This window comes from Zeugodacus cucurbitae, chromosome 2, assembly GCF_028554725.1.
Source record: "Zeugodacus cucurbitae isolate PBARC_wt_2022May chromosome 2, idZeuCucr1.2, whole genome shotgun sequence".
Classification (NCBI taxonomy): Eukaryota; Metazoa; Arthropoda; class Insecta; order Diptera; family Tephritidae; genus Zeugodacus; species Zeugodacus cucurbitae.
This window is the reverse complement of record NC_071667.1, coordinates 65041952-65058640: the sequence shown is the minus strand read 5'-3', so window position 1 is coordinate 65058640 and position 16689 is coordinate 65041952. Positions and strand designations below refer to the sequence as shown.

Genomic DNA, 16689 nt, shown 5'->3' with positions numbered 1-16689 from the left:
TCATTCGAACTGCGTTGCTCACTTTAAGATTTACTTTTCTCTTCGCATTATGTTTTGCTCCCAAAAGTAGGCTACTTTTATTTACAAGCATATTTTTAATATTCGCAGAGGTATGAAACGCCATTTTCACAATATATTATTTAATTTTTTTATTGCATACTTTTGGGGGTAAAATCGAGTATTTTAGAATTTGTTAAGTCAGTAATGAAATTATATATAAATCCTTAATGTTGAATCCTCTAATGGTTTGTGAGATATTGAACCGAATTTGGGAAAGGTCAACAGAAAAGGCCTTTTATTCATAATATCTGAGATTATTAATTTGAAAGAGTTGAATTACCCTTGAGCATGGCGCTTGTGTGGTATGCAGACAATTTTCAGATGAAATCAGATGTAAGAACTCCTTGATAATTATTTAAAAGGTATGACGCCTGAAGATATGCTAAATTTTTTCAACTTTTCTTAATTGATATGGCTTTTTTATATAGAATCGCTGCCATCAAACACTAGTTTTTCTCAGTATTTTGAAATATTGGACACAGTGGAACTTCTCTAACTCGAATCACCATAATCCACAAAAAAAACTTCGAGTTTGATAGAGTTCGAGTTATAGAATTTTCATTAAAACATATAAATTTTTAAAAAGCTTTAAGAGGTTATATACAGTTAGACGGCCGAAAAAAAGTGAATTTTCCAGCATTTTTTCTGAGAAAACTTTTTAATTTATTGATCCAAAAATTTATACACATATTATGGTATCTTTTAACTGTATTTTAAGACTTAGTACTAGTAAAAATATTTATTTGAGAAAGAGCTACAGCTGATCTCCAGGAGCTCCTCTCAAAAAATACGTTTTGCGGTGACCACTATATCTCGGAACTGGATTATCCGAAATTAAAAAAACCAAACAGATTTCGTTAAAATAATGTTAAATCTAGTAATTAATCGAAGGAATAAGCAAAATAAAATTTTTTGACAAAATGGCGGTTTCTCAAAAAAAGAAAAAAAAAAATCGATTATTCACCGAAATTTCGGCCTTAAATTGTTTATAAAAAAAAAAATATTTATCGGAGAGAAAAAATCTACGATTAATTACTAAGAAATATATTTAAGAAGGTCGTGTTAAAATTTGAGACTAATCAGTCTAGCCGTTTTCGAGTAATGTTGGTCACCGACTTTGAAAACACCATTTTGAAAAAAAACGCGTTTAAAGTTTGGACCTTGTACTTCCAAGCACTCTGAAACGCCTTTTCAAATTCATTTGCTTGTAACTTTGAAAATATTCACCGGAACGATATGAAATTTTCTGTGTGTATTCTTAAACATATGAACATTAAGAAAATGAAATAAAAAAATCGGTTTTTTTGAAAATTCTAACTGTATATAACTCCTTAATTGTTATGACTTTTCAGTGTAGATTTGATGCTATCCATTACAACTAATTTTTATTTGAAGCACAAGAAATTTCGGTCAATATTTTTAAAATATTCTTTTTTTTATTGTTTTCTTGCTGCTAATTCCAATACTACACTTATGCCAAAGGTAAAAAATACCTTATTTCCAAGTTATAAGCCACAAAAACCGCAACCGCTCCATACAAACATAAATATAAGGCACACAGAGTGGATTTTGCACATTTCCGAAATTTTTTTCCCATTCATGCTACCTCAATCAAAGTATGGTTTTCATTTTCTTATTTCCCAACTTTCTGGTTCACCTTTATTTGCGCATTTCGTGCACGTGTACTTTTTTCGGCATAAACCAGCGCGTTGTGTTGTTGTTGTTTTTGTACGTGTTGTCGTGCTGCTTCTCATTTTCGAAATAATTTTTTGCTGCTCTTTCATATCTGCGCGTTTCTTTGATGACACATATTGATGTTTGACGAAACCCCAAATGCGTAAATAGAGCAAAAATATTACTTTTTTGTGCTGCAAATAATAACGCTGAATGATTGTAAGGCAAAATGCTACCTTCGCATAAGTACAAATTGGTATTTACATGTTATTTGCAGTTTTGCTTTACTCTAATCCCATTTGTTGGCAGCATATAAATTTTCTTAGAATCCACTCACTCTCTCCCTCTCTCGCATGCGACAATTTTAAAGTATAACGCTTGCTGACTCAAACTTTGAGTGTGCTTGTGATATGCAGGCGGAGACACGTGTAGTTGTCAACTATTAACATATTCATGAGCATGTGAGATGAGCTTGTGTATGCTAGGCGTAAGCTTGCAAATCATATCATACGTAGGCATAATCATCATTAACCATTCACTAAACACGCATATTGCATATGCGTTACGCATTCATGCCACAAATTCAAATTTGAAAATTCAAATTTCACCACTCACTCGGCAGCACTTAAGAAATTATGCAAAATTTAATATGGAAATTGCTTGTGCTCGTAGGCACATTTAGAGCGAAAGTGCTGCAGCGCTGGTGTTGTTGCTTGAACTGTAGTTGTTGTTGTTTTTGTTATTATTTTTGCATAGCAATTTGCTTATGTAAATAGAACACAGGCTCTCATATATATACATACAGTTGTGCATTAATTTTTGTTTTCATTTATTCCCTGAAATCATCAAACTGCAAGGCGATGGCGAGCTTTGAAGGAATACAGCTATGGATATTCATATATATATGTATAAGCTTGACTTCTAAGCATAGTTCTAAGTATTCCAGTGACACTCTTTATGTAGATATATGGTATATGTATGTCTACTCCCAGCCAGCGGCTTCTACTGGCGCTTGTGTCAATATTACGCCAAGAAGATGTATAGCAAACTAGAAATCCAATATTTCGTACATATAACTACAACCCGAAGACACGCAATAATGCAATACTTCAACAATTCACATTCGCTTTCGCATTTTAATACACACGCTGCTGCTGCTCCAGCTGGCAGCTGTGATCTTGGCGCACGCTGCACTCACCCGCAAATGCATTATATAACAAGAAACCACTTTCGTTTGTGTCAACAGTGCTGTGCTGCGCTACTCTTGAGGGGTGCCAGGGGAGGGTAGTGTTATGGCAATAGTGGCATACATATATACTATTATATAGCTACTTATAGTTGTAGTACTAGCATATATCTGCACATTTTGTAGCAATGTATGTATGTGTGCCTGTACGCTAACTACCATTATTGTAAGTGGAGCATTTCCGTTTTTTGCTGCTTATTGAAAGTAAAATTACAGTGCAAACGTAACTATACTTATACATATATACTGCATATCTTTACAATATATGTTGATATATATGTATGTAAGTATATATGCACAATGTAAACATTGTCTTCTTGCCTTCAGCGCGCTGCATTCAATTTCCATTGTTATTTTCTAATAAAATTTTCATATTTCTTTTTGTGTCAGACAACCAGACATTCCAATCAGTTTCAATTGACTCAAATAAATATGCTAGTGAGTGGCTCTCTTGGCTTTTTAGTGTTGCTCGTTGTGCTTCCTCTTCTTCTTCTGCTTCTTCTTCTGTGTGTTTAAATATGCTGCAGAATTGATGCAATTAAATTGCTTTAGTTGGAAATTCTTTTAGTGATAGTTATTTGATATTATCATTCAAATGTTTTTATTTAATTATTAAGTAGATTTTTCAGAGAAATTGGCTCTATATTTTTGCTGTCTTCGTAGTTATAACTTGCTAGAAGAAGTTTCAGTGCTTAAGTGTAAGAAATAATTAGTTTCTTATTTTAGTGGAGAGTCTGAGCAGCAAAACTGGTGAGAAAAGAAAAAATCATTTTAATCGGCTCATCAAAAAGTCTTTGCACAGCTCATTTTCTACAAGCTTCTGTATAACATTCAAAATCTGAGTATTGGATATTTGTTACCGCGACCAAAAAACAGACCCAAATGTTTGCGTAAACGACACAGACTGGAAAGCAACTCGACGGAATTTTTTGATCATGTATTTTCTGGTACTCCCATATTAACAATAATGTATTTTATTTAACTTTATTTTATTTTATTTTATTTTATATTTATACTTTTAATTTTCTTAGCCTACTTTAGGGCGATGCAGAATTAAGTAGCTACCAACTGCAACACATTTTTTCATAAAACTTATTTTCTAATAAATTCCATGTCACACGCTTCGTTTGCCCATCATAATTTGCCCAGTGACGTCGGCAGCTCGCAATTCGTTTCATCTCGACCAGCTCAACTGAGCCTACATTTTTTTAGTTTCTTTCTCACAAGCAATACAATATTGCAATTTCGAAAATGTCCAATTTTGTGCATATTTCTTTTGCTCCAATTGCTTTTAGACATTTTCTGATTTTTCTTGCGCTCTCCTCTCCTCTCTCAAGGAGTTCTCAAGCAATTTTGCAGCAAGCAGCTGTTGGCTCCACAGCAAATTGCGTAGAGGAATGCGACATCAACAGCCAGCTCTATTTTCTGGTACTCCCATATTAACAATAATGTATTTTCGAGCGATAATTTAGAAAAAAATAAAATAAAAATTTATTTGAACTTTATCTTTTTCAATTTACACGAAAATTTTATAAATTTTACCAAAAAAAGAACATATTTTTTTTTATTTCAAAATAATTTTTAGGTAATGAAAAAGGTTCACAAAATATTAAGTTCATTTATTTTCAATTTAATGGCAAAACTAATTAAACTCCTCGAAAAATATTATTATTTTAAACCTCCAACATTTTCTTTTAAATAACTCTCACACGCATCTCTTGCAATAATAATTTTGTAATAATACATGCCACACATTAGCATTACATTTGCAACTACCATGGCGTATACGCAACCTCTTGAACTTTGTTAGCATAGCATTGGCGTTACTCATACGCAATGTTGCACCACTACATACTACACACCGCAGCTTATTAACATTACATTATATAGTATTGCAAACAGCAAGCACATATTAATAATGTTATGATTTCAAAACGACGAATCTCCATCCCACTCCATATAAAGTGGCATAAATATTATAGTGGCTGTGTGCTAATTAATGCAAAATGACCTTAATCGTGAATTTATGCTTGATTGCGCACAGAATTTACAGCAAATGTTTGCTACTCATAAATGATAAATGCGTATGTCGATTACTTAGGTAGATTAAGCACTGAAGTTGAAGCGCAAAAACAAAAACAAAAAACGATAAGGAAAAGTGTAAGCAGCGTAAAGTGGAGAGCAGGAAAAGTGGAAAAGTTGAAAGCATTGTAATTAGAAGCGCGTATACTGCCAGCAATTAAGTGTGAGGAAAATATGAAAGACTTGCAATGTGAATTATGACGATGTGCGCGCAAAGTATAAAAAACTAATAAACTTAAGTAAATATAGCCATTAATATCATGGAGATGCTAATAAAACGCATAGTTTGTTGGTAATCGATTACTTCGCGCTTTTGTGAGGAGAAATTTTTTATTTTTTTTTTGTTGTTATAAACAGTTTTAATGGGTTTATTATGAGTAATGATAGCTTCGCTATTATAAAAAATTTACTCAACGTCAATTAATTGTCGAAAACTTTCATAATTTTAAATTTTACTTTTATAAAAAAAAATACTTTATTTTATTTTTTATTTTTTTATTTTATATTTATTTTTTTTTATTTTTTATTTTATATATTTTTTTCATTTTTTTATTTTATTTGTATTTTATTTTCTTTAATTTTTTTTTATTTATTTTATTTATTTTATTTTTTATTTTATTTTATTTTATTTTTTATTTTTTATTTTTAATTTTTTATTTTATATTTTATTTTATTTTTTATTTTTTATTTTATATTTTTTATTTGTTATTTTTTATATTTTATTTTTTATTTTTATATTTTATTTTTTATTTTATTTTATTTTTTATTTTTTATTTTTTATTTTTTATTTTATTTTATTTTATTCTATTTTATTTTCTATTTTTCATTTTTTATTTTATTTTTTATTTTATTTTATTTTATTTTACTTTTTTTTATTTTTTATTTTATTTATTTTATTTTATTTTATTTTATTTTTAATTTTTTATTTTATTTTATTTATTATTTTTCATTCTTTATTTTATTTTATTTGATATTTTTTATTTTTTTATTTTTTATTTTTATATTTTATTTTCTATTTGATTTTATTTTTTATTTTTCATTTTTTATTTTATTTTTTATTTTATTTTATTTTATTTTATTTTATTTTATTTTACTTTTTTTTATTTTTTATTTTATTTATTTTATTTTATTTTATTTTATTTTTAATTTTTTATTTTATTTTATTTATTATTTTTCATTCTTTATTTTATTTTATTTGATATTTTTTTTTTTTATTTTTTATTTTTATATTTTATTTTTTATTTGATTTTATTTTTTATTTTTCATTTTTTATTTTATTTTATTTTATTCTATTTTATTTTTTATTTTACATTTTTTATTTTATTTTTTATTTTATTTTATTTTGTTTTATTTTATTTTATTTTATTTTATTTTTTATTTTTTATTTTATTTATTTTATTTTTTTTATTTTTTATTTTCTATTTTATATTTTTTATTTGTTATTTTTTATATTTTATTTTTTATTTTTATATTTTTCTTTTATTTTATTTTATTGTTCATTTTTTATTTTATTTTATTTTATTCTATTTTATTTTTTATTTTATTTTATTTTTTATTTTATTTTATTTTATTTTATTTTATATGATTTTATTTCATTTTTTATTTTTTTTTTAATTTTTATTTTTATTTTTAATTTTTTTATTTTATTTTATTTATTATTTTTCATTCTTTATTTTATTTTATTTGATATTTTTTATTTTTTTATTTTTTATTTTTATATTTTATTTTTTATTTTTCATTTTTTATTTTAGTTTTTATTTTATTTTATTTTGTTTTATTTTATTTTATTTGATTTTATTTTATTTTATTTTTTATTTTATTTTTTATTTTCTATTTTATATTTTTTATGTGTTATTTTATATTTTTATATTTTATTTTTTATTTTATTTTATTTTATTTATATATTCATATATTTTAAAACAATAATAATTTTTTTTCTTTTATTTGAGACTGAATGTTAAACTAATATGTTTAACAATATTTCTTAAAAACTCAGAATTAAAAAAAAAAAATTAGCCTACTTTAGGGCGCTGCAGCATTAAAATTAATCCTATATGACATAAGTTTGGTAGCTACTTTTTTCATAAGCACATTTTTCATAAAACTTATTTTCTAATAAATTCCATGTCACACGCTTCGTTCGCCCATCATAATTTGTCCAGTGACGTCGCCAGCTCGCAACTTGCTTCATCTCGACCAGCTCAACTGAGCCCACATTTTTTTAGTTTCTTTCTCACAAGCAATGCAATATTGCAATTTCGAAAATGTCCAATTTTGTGCATATTTCTTTTGCTCCAATTGCTTTTAGACATTTTCTGATTTTTCTTGCACTCTCCTTCTCTCGTACTCAAGAAGTTCTCAAGAAATTTTGCAGCAAGCAGCTGTTGGCTCCACAGCAAATTGCGTAGAGGAATGCGACATCAACAACCAGCTGCTATTGAACATTGCAATGTAGCAGTGATATACGCGTATATATGTACATATATACAACGGTACAGGGTGTTTCACTGCTGCAGCAAGACCACTTAAATTTTTAATGTTTCTAATTTGATTAAATTGTGCACCTGGCATTTGCACAGCACTGCCTTTGATTGCCTTACGCTCTGCTCTCTAGCAATGCGCCATTGCACACAACAATGCAACAAGCAGGAGCAGCAGCATAAGAGAGGGGGATGAGAGGTGGTGTAGCTGAACTGTAGAGAAACAATGCGAGGGAAGTAAAAGTAGCAATTGTTGCTGTACGCTTTAGAATTCAGTCCAATTGTACAAATGAAGCAGAGAAAACAAACTAAGCGATAAGTGAGCGCACACCCACACACACTCACGTACACTCACACATACATATGTACTTGCAAATAGTTGAGAGTTTGCTTGTCTATGCATGCTTGTCGGCAAACACTTCATTTCCATAAAATGCATACTCAAGACTCAGTCTAAATTGTTGATGCCCTAGTGGCGCTGCAACTGCGCAACAAGAGCAACAAACAACAACAACACCAACATGAAGTAAACAATGGACTAGAAAAAATGCTAGAGAGCTTGCTGCCTTCTTTGCTTATCCTTTATTAAAGGAAAAATGCTCGACATACAACAACTATAAGCATGTGTGTGTAAGCACTGAAGTTGGCATAATTGAGCGGTGCATAGGTTTAGATGAAGATACCGTTGCATATTGTCAACGTTGTTGCTAGAGCACTCACTCGGCACACTTTCTTCGGTCATCGATATGCATAAATACTCAGCAATGCCACCTACTTTTATATGCAAGTCCACATGTGTGTATGTGTGCGTGTGTGTGCTCGTGGCACGCAGGTGGAAGTAGAGTGCTTTGTAAAATTGCATGCCTTTGTATGGAGCAAGAATATTGAATTTTAAGTTTTTTACTGCCAATTGCCGTCATTTATACACACTCTGTAATGTTCGCATATCTAGATAACAGGCGATTTGCTTTCTTTCGACTTTAACTGGCAGCATTTGTTATGCAATTAAGTGCTGGGGTATTAAATTTAGACATATTGAAAATTGTTAACGTTGCAAGGTTATAAGTTAATTTACACTATTTATCTAGACTATGTTAAAGCGTGGCATACGAGTATACTTATTCAACTCATGTTTAACATGAAATTCTCAGATAATAATAAAAATTTATTTTATAAAAATTCGTATCTTTCGATAGGCGGCGTCCTACTAATTACTTTCTTAATTAAACAAATTAATTATTATTTTATCAAAAAGCTGATGCGATTTTGTAGAAAAATTGATTATGCCAACATTTTAGTCTAAAATTTTTGGTTTATTATTTTCATCTTTATAATTACCTTAAATGTTTATAAATAAAATTTTTTTCGATAAAATTTTGATATAAAAAATTTAATTGCATAAAAATGCAAACTGAGCCAACAAGGCAATCTGACTTTAACATTTGGTAGTCTTCTTAAAATGTTAAAAAAATAACATTCCTATTGCGAGTGTCGACTGGCAGTTGATAACAACTACTGAGCGATTTTCGACTACCGGTGCTATTGTAAGTGTATCAATCGCTTAACCATCGACTCTGAATGAATATCCATCGCTGATTTGTCGACAGAAAATTTTCAGTCGGTAGAAATTTTTGAATGTATTCGTAAAAGTTGCATATAGAAAGGAAAAGGAATTACGATTTTTATAATAAAAGGTTTGGTGAGCTTAGAGTTTTACAACGGAGCTCCAAATGCGCTTAGACAGTTTCACTACCAAAGGGAAAGATACCTAAGAAGTTCCCAAGAATTCAGTTCATCATTGAAAGAAGTTTCTTGCCATCACGGAAAGACTATCTGCTGCCAAATACATTTTGAAGTGGCCTACTAGATGGAGAGGGCAATCCATTTCGCTTTGACTCCACTGGGTTTGAATGAAAAATGGCGCAGTGTCATCGAAAATGAGTTTCAGCAATAGCTAACTAAAATTTTAGCAGTAGTAAATGCTTTTGATTAGTGCCATGTGAATATTTCAATGAAGCGATATCCTTTTTTTATAAAAAGCTTATTCAATATGAAATAGAGTAATGTTTTTGTTACATTTTCAATTTGTTTTTCTTCTAATATACCAACAAATTAGGAAATCATTGCTTTTCCGAAATAAAGTGCGCAATATTTAGAGGTTCATATTTTATGTGAGTAGAAAATTCCGCTCGAATATGTCTGATTTATCATAGATGCTTTAGTTATCCTGGCTGGCCATTTTATCCTTTTCATATTAACTTTCTGCCGAAAAGTATGCAAACTACCTTTCGGATTAATATGAAGCACCAACTAATATTTTTCTCAAAAACCATTAAGGCAGTAGTCTGCTTTAGAAGCCGAAAAAAATCGTGTTTTAGCAATTTTTTTTTTTGAAAGGGAAGGAAATGATTGCGGTAAACGGAATTTTAAGACGATAGTGTACTATATTTAAGGCTTACAAAACGCTATTTATTATTATAAAATATTGAAATATTTTCAATCTTGTAAATATTTTTCTGGAGCACCTGGAGTCTGCAGTTGTAAATTGGTGCCGGTGATGGAGGTCGTACGATGCATCTCAAACAGTCGAACCAAATTTTTTTTTAATTTTTATAAGTTTCTTTTCTTTATGAACTAAAAAAATACCGAAGAAGTTATAAAATTCCAAATTTTTTCGAAGTTTGAAAAAAATTCACTTTTTTAAGAAAAAAATTGACTTTAAGTTGCAAAACAAGTAGTTTAAATAATACTTTTGTCCAAGTTGTTTAGTTCAAATAGAAGATAATTTAATACTGAAGCTAGATCACTTTGGTTTTTTTTTTCGATCGGACAAATATTTTTTTTTTTTGCTATCGCCGGCACCGTTTTCTAACACTTGTGAAAATGAAAACTCGAGGAAACGCGCTTTAAAGGTCTGCCTGAGCATTCGCACCTGCTCGACGCTCGGCCACTAAAACTGCTCTAGCTTCGAAAATATGTCGAATTGGCATCTGGAATTTTAAAGACATATTCTTGGATAGTTTTGGAAGAGATTTAAAACAAAGCAAAAAAATCGATTTTTTGAAGCCTGTAAGCAGACTTTAAAATTTATATTACATACCTTATTTATAATTGTATTCATAACGGAAATATAAATATGGGGAATATTTTCCTGCAGAGCAACAACTATATTTAACTTCGTTTTACATACCTAACATTAATTGCAACAAATGTATTAAATTCCACCATTGCTTAGCTCTCAACACACAGAATTCACAGCAACGCCGCAGCACAAGTTATCTAACTGGGAAAATCGCCAGTTGTGCCCCTGTGTTATCACTGCTCCAGGCGGTTCATATAAAAGCACTTTGTTGTTGGCTTTGTCTTTGTGTATATATCTTTGCCTTTTCTTTTGCTTATTTGCCGCGTTCAGCAAATTTACGCTCTTGCTGTTGTTGTTATTCCATTAGTGGTAGTTGTTGTTATTATTGTTATAACGCCTCGTGCTGATGAAGACTTTGTTTTCACTTTCCGCTTGATTGGCAAAGGCGCGTGTGTGCCAGTGCCTGAGCAAAGGACAAGACGCAAATAAAAGCGTAATACAAACATTATGTAAGCGTAGCTACATAGCAACACTGCCTGCCATACACACACCTTTATATGAGTGACACATACATATACAGATGCATGCATACACTTTGATACGTGAGCTTGGTTGTTGTCAAGCGCAACAATACGCTAGTGGATACGTGCTTGCGGTTATTGCTTGGTAAATATTGCAAATGCCACTACATATGTATTTGCTATACAGTTGTATGTGTATGTGTATGTATATATATAAGTGTGTAGCGTATGTGTGTGTTTGCTTGTGTCGCTATCTGTTTACTTGTCTAGCATCATCAACATTCTAACTATCGCCAAACATCGCCACTATTATGCGCCAACAACACAGGCGACAAAGTAGTAGCACTCGGAACACTAATAACAACAACAACAGCGGGTTTATGTGTGTTTGTATGTAGATATATTTGCAACATTGTCTGTGACACAGAGACGCTCCAACAGATCACATGAATATGAACAGCCATCATCAGCAGCTAGTCAGCTGTGGCTTTTCTGCCGCACCGTTGCACCCTTCGCCAACTGATTGCTGTTGATGTTGCTGGCATTGTTGGCGTTGCAAATGACTTTGGTGCTGTAGAGCGTCGTCGTTACGCGCGTCAATACACATACTTGCCACATTGACTGTGCGTCTGCTATTCAATTGTTGTTGTTGTTGTTGTTGTTGTTGCTCTTTAGTATGCGTTAGTGGCTGTTGTCAACTTCCTTGAGTGCATTTTTCTGTCGAGTTTATTTTTTGCGTTTTCTGCATTTTTTCTTCCATTTTTTTTTCATTTCAAACGTGCAACATCTTTTGTTGCCTGTTTTTTTCTGCTTTTGCTGCCGCTGCTGTCACTATGCAACCGTTTTATATTTCTTGCCTCTTTATGCGCTCGCATCATAGGTGTCATTTGCATGTACAACAGCATCATTCCAAACAAGGATTACAAGCATTGCTGCCACGTACTTTCATTGTTGTTGTTGTTGTTGTTGTTGTTGTTTTTGTTTCCTTTTCTTTATTGCCAACTCATTCGTTGGCTCGCCTCATTTGTTGCCACTCCAATGGCAAACATCCGGTGCAACCCGCTTCAGCTATAATTTGCTTGTGAAGTGTTGTTGTTGCCACTCCTGCCTCCCCTCCTCCGTTGTATTTGTTGTCGCATAGCAATCACTGTTGCTACGTTGCGTGTTATTGTCAGCTGTATTGAATGTGCGGCAAAGTGCGCTCAACAGTAAAGCTGTTTTGTACACCGTCGCTGCTTACGCAACACTTTTGCCGCCTATATAAGCGTGTATATGTATATGTGTGTGTGTGTCTTGTCGCCGTACGGTGCTATAAGTCTTGTCTTCATACACTTTGCATATTTAATTTGCCTGCAACAGCAGTAGCTGCCTTCTCTTTATGCTTTATGTCCACACACACACACACACACACACACACACACACACATATAAACATGTATATAAAATAGCTCTCTATGGAGTTCCTTCAATCGTAGCTCAAGCATTTTGGGGGCGTTGCCTCGATTCTACAGCAATTTTCGCCAACTTTTTTACCAGTTGTTGCACTTTGCTGTCTCGCATTGGCAATCAATAATGTTGCAAGTGCACCAACACACACGCACACCCACACTCACGCTTTATCAATATCTCTTTGCCAGTTTCTTCACCCGCTTTTCCGCTTTCTTTAGCATACCTACGCCACTTCAGTGCACTTTACTAGCTGCAGATAAGAATTTGACACTTTTGTTGGACAACATAATTTATGACCCAGTCGCTTGTGACGCATTGCACTTGCACCATGTGTGCAATATTTTTGTTCTAACAAAGTGCATGTGTATGTATGTGTGTGTGTGAGTGTTTTTTATGGCTAATGCTTCAGCTGAAGAATTTAGTTGGGGATTTTTGTGGTGCGCGTTAAAACTTTGATCATTATGCCACAAGTAATAGCTGTGTAAGCAATGGCTCGTACTTTATGGCACTTCCTTTTTCTAAGGCGGTTTTTTAATCCGAATTTTGAAAAATGATGGTTTTAGAAATTAAGAGAACAGTTAGTGTAGATGTTTTTGTGGTACAAAATATGGGTCTCGCATCATTATAAAACATCAAATTCTTCACATACGTACATGCCAACTATCTGCCTTAGCTAAACTTATTGAAACAGACTTGAAGAAAGTATTTCAGAATCTTATACTTCAAAGTTTAATCTCTCTCTCCCTCTCTCGCTAATTGTTCTTTGTTCTTTTTATTGTTGTTATATTAAGATATTTTTAGTAACTGGACAGCACTTATAGCGCTTGTGCAGAGACCCCTCTATTCAGAGTAAGAAAATGTTATGAGTTCAGTTCAATCTTTTAAGATCTCCTAACTCTGTTTTGCTCGTCTCCAAGTGTCTTTAAGGCTGTTTTTAAGCAGCGTATGTAGAAAAACTTGTCCGTGGTCTTCAGGAGATAGTTAACTGGTTAACGTCTCATTCTTCTTTCTTTTTTATTCCTTTCTCTCTTTACTTTCTTTTCCATATTTTCCTCTCCTTCTATATTTTACCCTATTTCTCCAAACTTTCCCCTATCTTCTCCTATCTATCTTTATTCGCCTTTCAATAATATGGTCTATGGTCATGTCTCTCAGCTAGGAGTTCTTCATCTCTCAGTCATGCCACAGGTTTACTATAAAACTGGGCCATACAGGATGATCTAGCTTCCATTAATGATGTCTATGGTCATGTTTCTCAGCTAAGAGTTTTTCCCCCTATCAGTCATGCCTTATAGTTTACTATCCCAGTTCTGTCGTATAGGAGGATCGAGCTTCCATTAATGGTGTCTATGATCATGTCTCTCAGCTAAAAGTTTTTCCAGCGAGGAGTTCTTCATCTCTCAGTCATGCTTCAGAGTTTACTATATAACTATGTCTTAAGGGAGGATCTAGCTAACATTTATGGAGTCATGTCTCTCAGCTAGGAGTTCTTCATCTCTCAGTCATGCTTCAGAGTTTACTATTGAACTGGGTCTTATAGGAGGACCTAGCTTCCATCCATAGCGTCTATGGTCTCACAAACATTACTATAGAACTGGATTTATAAGACTGAGGTATAAGGTCTTCAATATCGCTGCGTTGAAAAAAGAAGAGATCTATAACCCAGAATTCATCAAAACAGAGTGCGATTTGTCATTCTTTTGAGCCTAGAAATGGCCTCTCATATCTGAATGATGGCACTCTTAACACTGATAAATTCTCCATAAAACTGACAGTGTTGTCTTCGTAACTGAAAGATAGACTGGATTATATCTGATTGCAATAAACGTATGTTCCTTGGGATATATACTGCTCCAATAAAATCACTAGTATAGCCAGTGGCAATGGCATCTCTTCGGTGAATCTAATGGAATCCTCTGAATAAATCTTTTGTAATGGAAAATGTGCTTTGATGGAAGTTCATGGCAACATCAACCATTTTTATTCAAAAAAATGTAAAAAAAAATTCCCACTCAAAAGATACGATGCTCTTTGCTTCTAATGTCAGTCAAATGTAAACTGAATGATGTAAGTTTTTAAAGATTTTTTACGATCTACTACTAAAATTTACTATTTCCCGCAAGCAGTTTGGCATTTGAGGTCAACATGCACTAAATTTCATTTGCACTAACACTAAAGCACATACATACCAAAAACCGTTACACGGAGACGTCATAAAAAAAGGATTTCACGCATTTCAAAGCTGTCCATTACGTAACAGCTTTAACACGTCACACACTAATATCGCCGAATGTCTGTTAGTGCAATTTAAAGTAACATAAAATGAAATATTCGAACATCGCGCAGCTGATGCGAAAAACACGGCAAACACTAGTGTAAAATACAGCAAGAAAAAAAGGGCAAGTAATCAAAATTTCACATGCTCAACGCCATGAAATGCAGCTTTTAAACAGACTTCTTCGTTTTTATGTTTTTATAGTCGGAGTAAAATTTTATGAAATTTCCTTTCGTTTTTTGCGCATTTAATGCCGTTCTTTTGTCATTGTTGTTGTTGTTTTTTGTGTTCCTGCAAAGAGTGCGCATAAACGTGAGCCATCACTGCCAGCACCGCCCTTTCAGCCAAACATACGCTTTTGTTCCATCTTACGCTGGGCCATTGTATGCATTTCCGCTGTGCCTTAAGTGCCACTGAGCGCAGCGCACAATGCACACACAGAGAGAGAGAGATGTGAAATGGCAGCAGATAAAAGGCAAAATGCGGCACACAATATGCAACTGGGTTAAGCAGTGAAAATATTTTTAAAGCAAATACACATAAATGGGGGTAGAAAAAAATTACGGCAAATTTGTTGTTGCAATCCGGTTTTAGATTTTGCATTTCTAGAAGAATGGGTTTATTGTCGAGTGCAAATGGTATTTGACGCAGGTGTGGCATGTGCAAGTTGCACGTAAACGTCTGTTTTCGGAGTGGCGTGAGTGGATTTGCGAATATTAAAATAAATGTTTGAATTGAAATATGCCAAAATGCATGTTAGGATGAAAATTGAGGAGTGTGCGCGCATTGTGGGGCGTTTTAAAAAGCTGTACGAAATTAAAAAAAAAATATTTTGTAAAATTTTTTTCTGATTTTTCATAAGCCAATTTTCAATTAAGCTTTGAGCTGCTTTGTAGATTAAAAGTCAGTAAAACCAACTATAAGCAGGCAAACATAGCATTTAAAGACATATGCTAGAATAAAAGTTGCTCATACGCACTGTTGCACCACAGTGTATACTCTAAATTCGCCTGTTGCCAAAAATTTTCTCTTTACTATACAATTTGGTTTGCATACAAGCAAAACATGCTTCTTCATTACTAAATATACGTACATACATATGTACATATGTATCTGTCTACTCACCGCCTTTGGTCATATACATATGTATATACTCAGTTGCCACTCACTATTCGCTTTAAGCCATTTTTTACGGCGCTCTAGTGGGCAACTTCATTATCCGGCACTCACATTGAGTTTTTCACTTCATTTGTTGCTAGTTTTCCTGCAAAATGTATAAGCTCTTATATGCGTGTATGTGTGCATGTGTGCCAATGCAGTAGCTTATATGCGTAATCTGTAATCTGTTGGCCTACATACGCACACACACACTCACATAACATACAGTCATACGTAGACGTTATCTGGCGTTACGCCATTTTTTGTTGTGTTATCGCTGCGCTTGTTCGTCACAGTTGTTTTTGCGTCCAAATATTTTGTTTGCTTTTCACTCTCTCGGTCTCTGCCTCAATTGTTCGCACGCTTTTTTTCATGTTCACATAATGATTGTGTATTTTCCTTTGTCTATTGTCATAAACAATTTTCAAGGATACAATCGTAACAATTGGGTGAAAAAATAAAATTATTCTCGGTCGCACGACAAAAGCGTATAAAAAACTGATAAAGCTGTATGCAGAACAAAAAATAAAAATAAAAGAAAAAATGCAGAAAAAAATACTCATATGATTGTAGTCACATATACATATATGTATGTACTCGAATGTAATCCTTATAATCCTTGTAGGAAGCGTTAATGTGCATGGAAAATGTTTTCTGTGTAA

The 16689-nt window shown here is 32.4% G+C and overlaps 2 protein-coding genes across 6 annotated transcripts in view; one reads left to right on the top strand and one right to left on the bottom strand.

Moving 5' to 3' along the window:
* Nucleotides 1-16689, bottom strand: part of LOC105218430 (tRNA:m(4)X modification enzyme TRM13 homolog) — a 793174-nt gene that overhangs the window by 17571 nt on the left and 758914 nt on the right. The window lies entirely within an intron of this gene.
* The window catches only part of LOC105218112 (uncharacterized), a 207388-nt gene that overhangs the window by 120871 nt on the left and 69828 nt on the right, over nucleotides 1-16689 (top strand). The gene's annotated exons all lie outside the window — the stretch shown is intronic.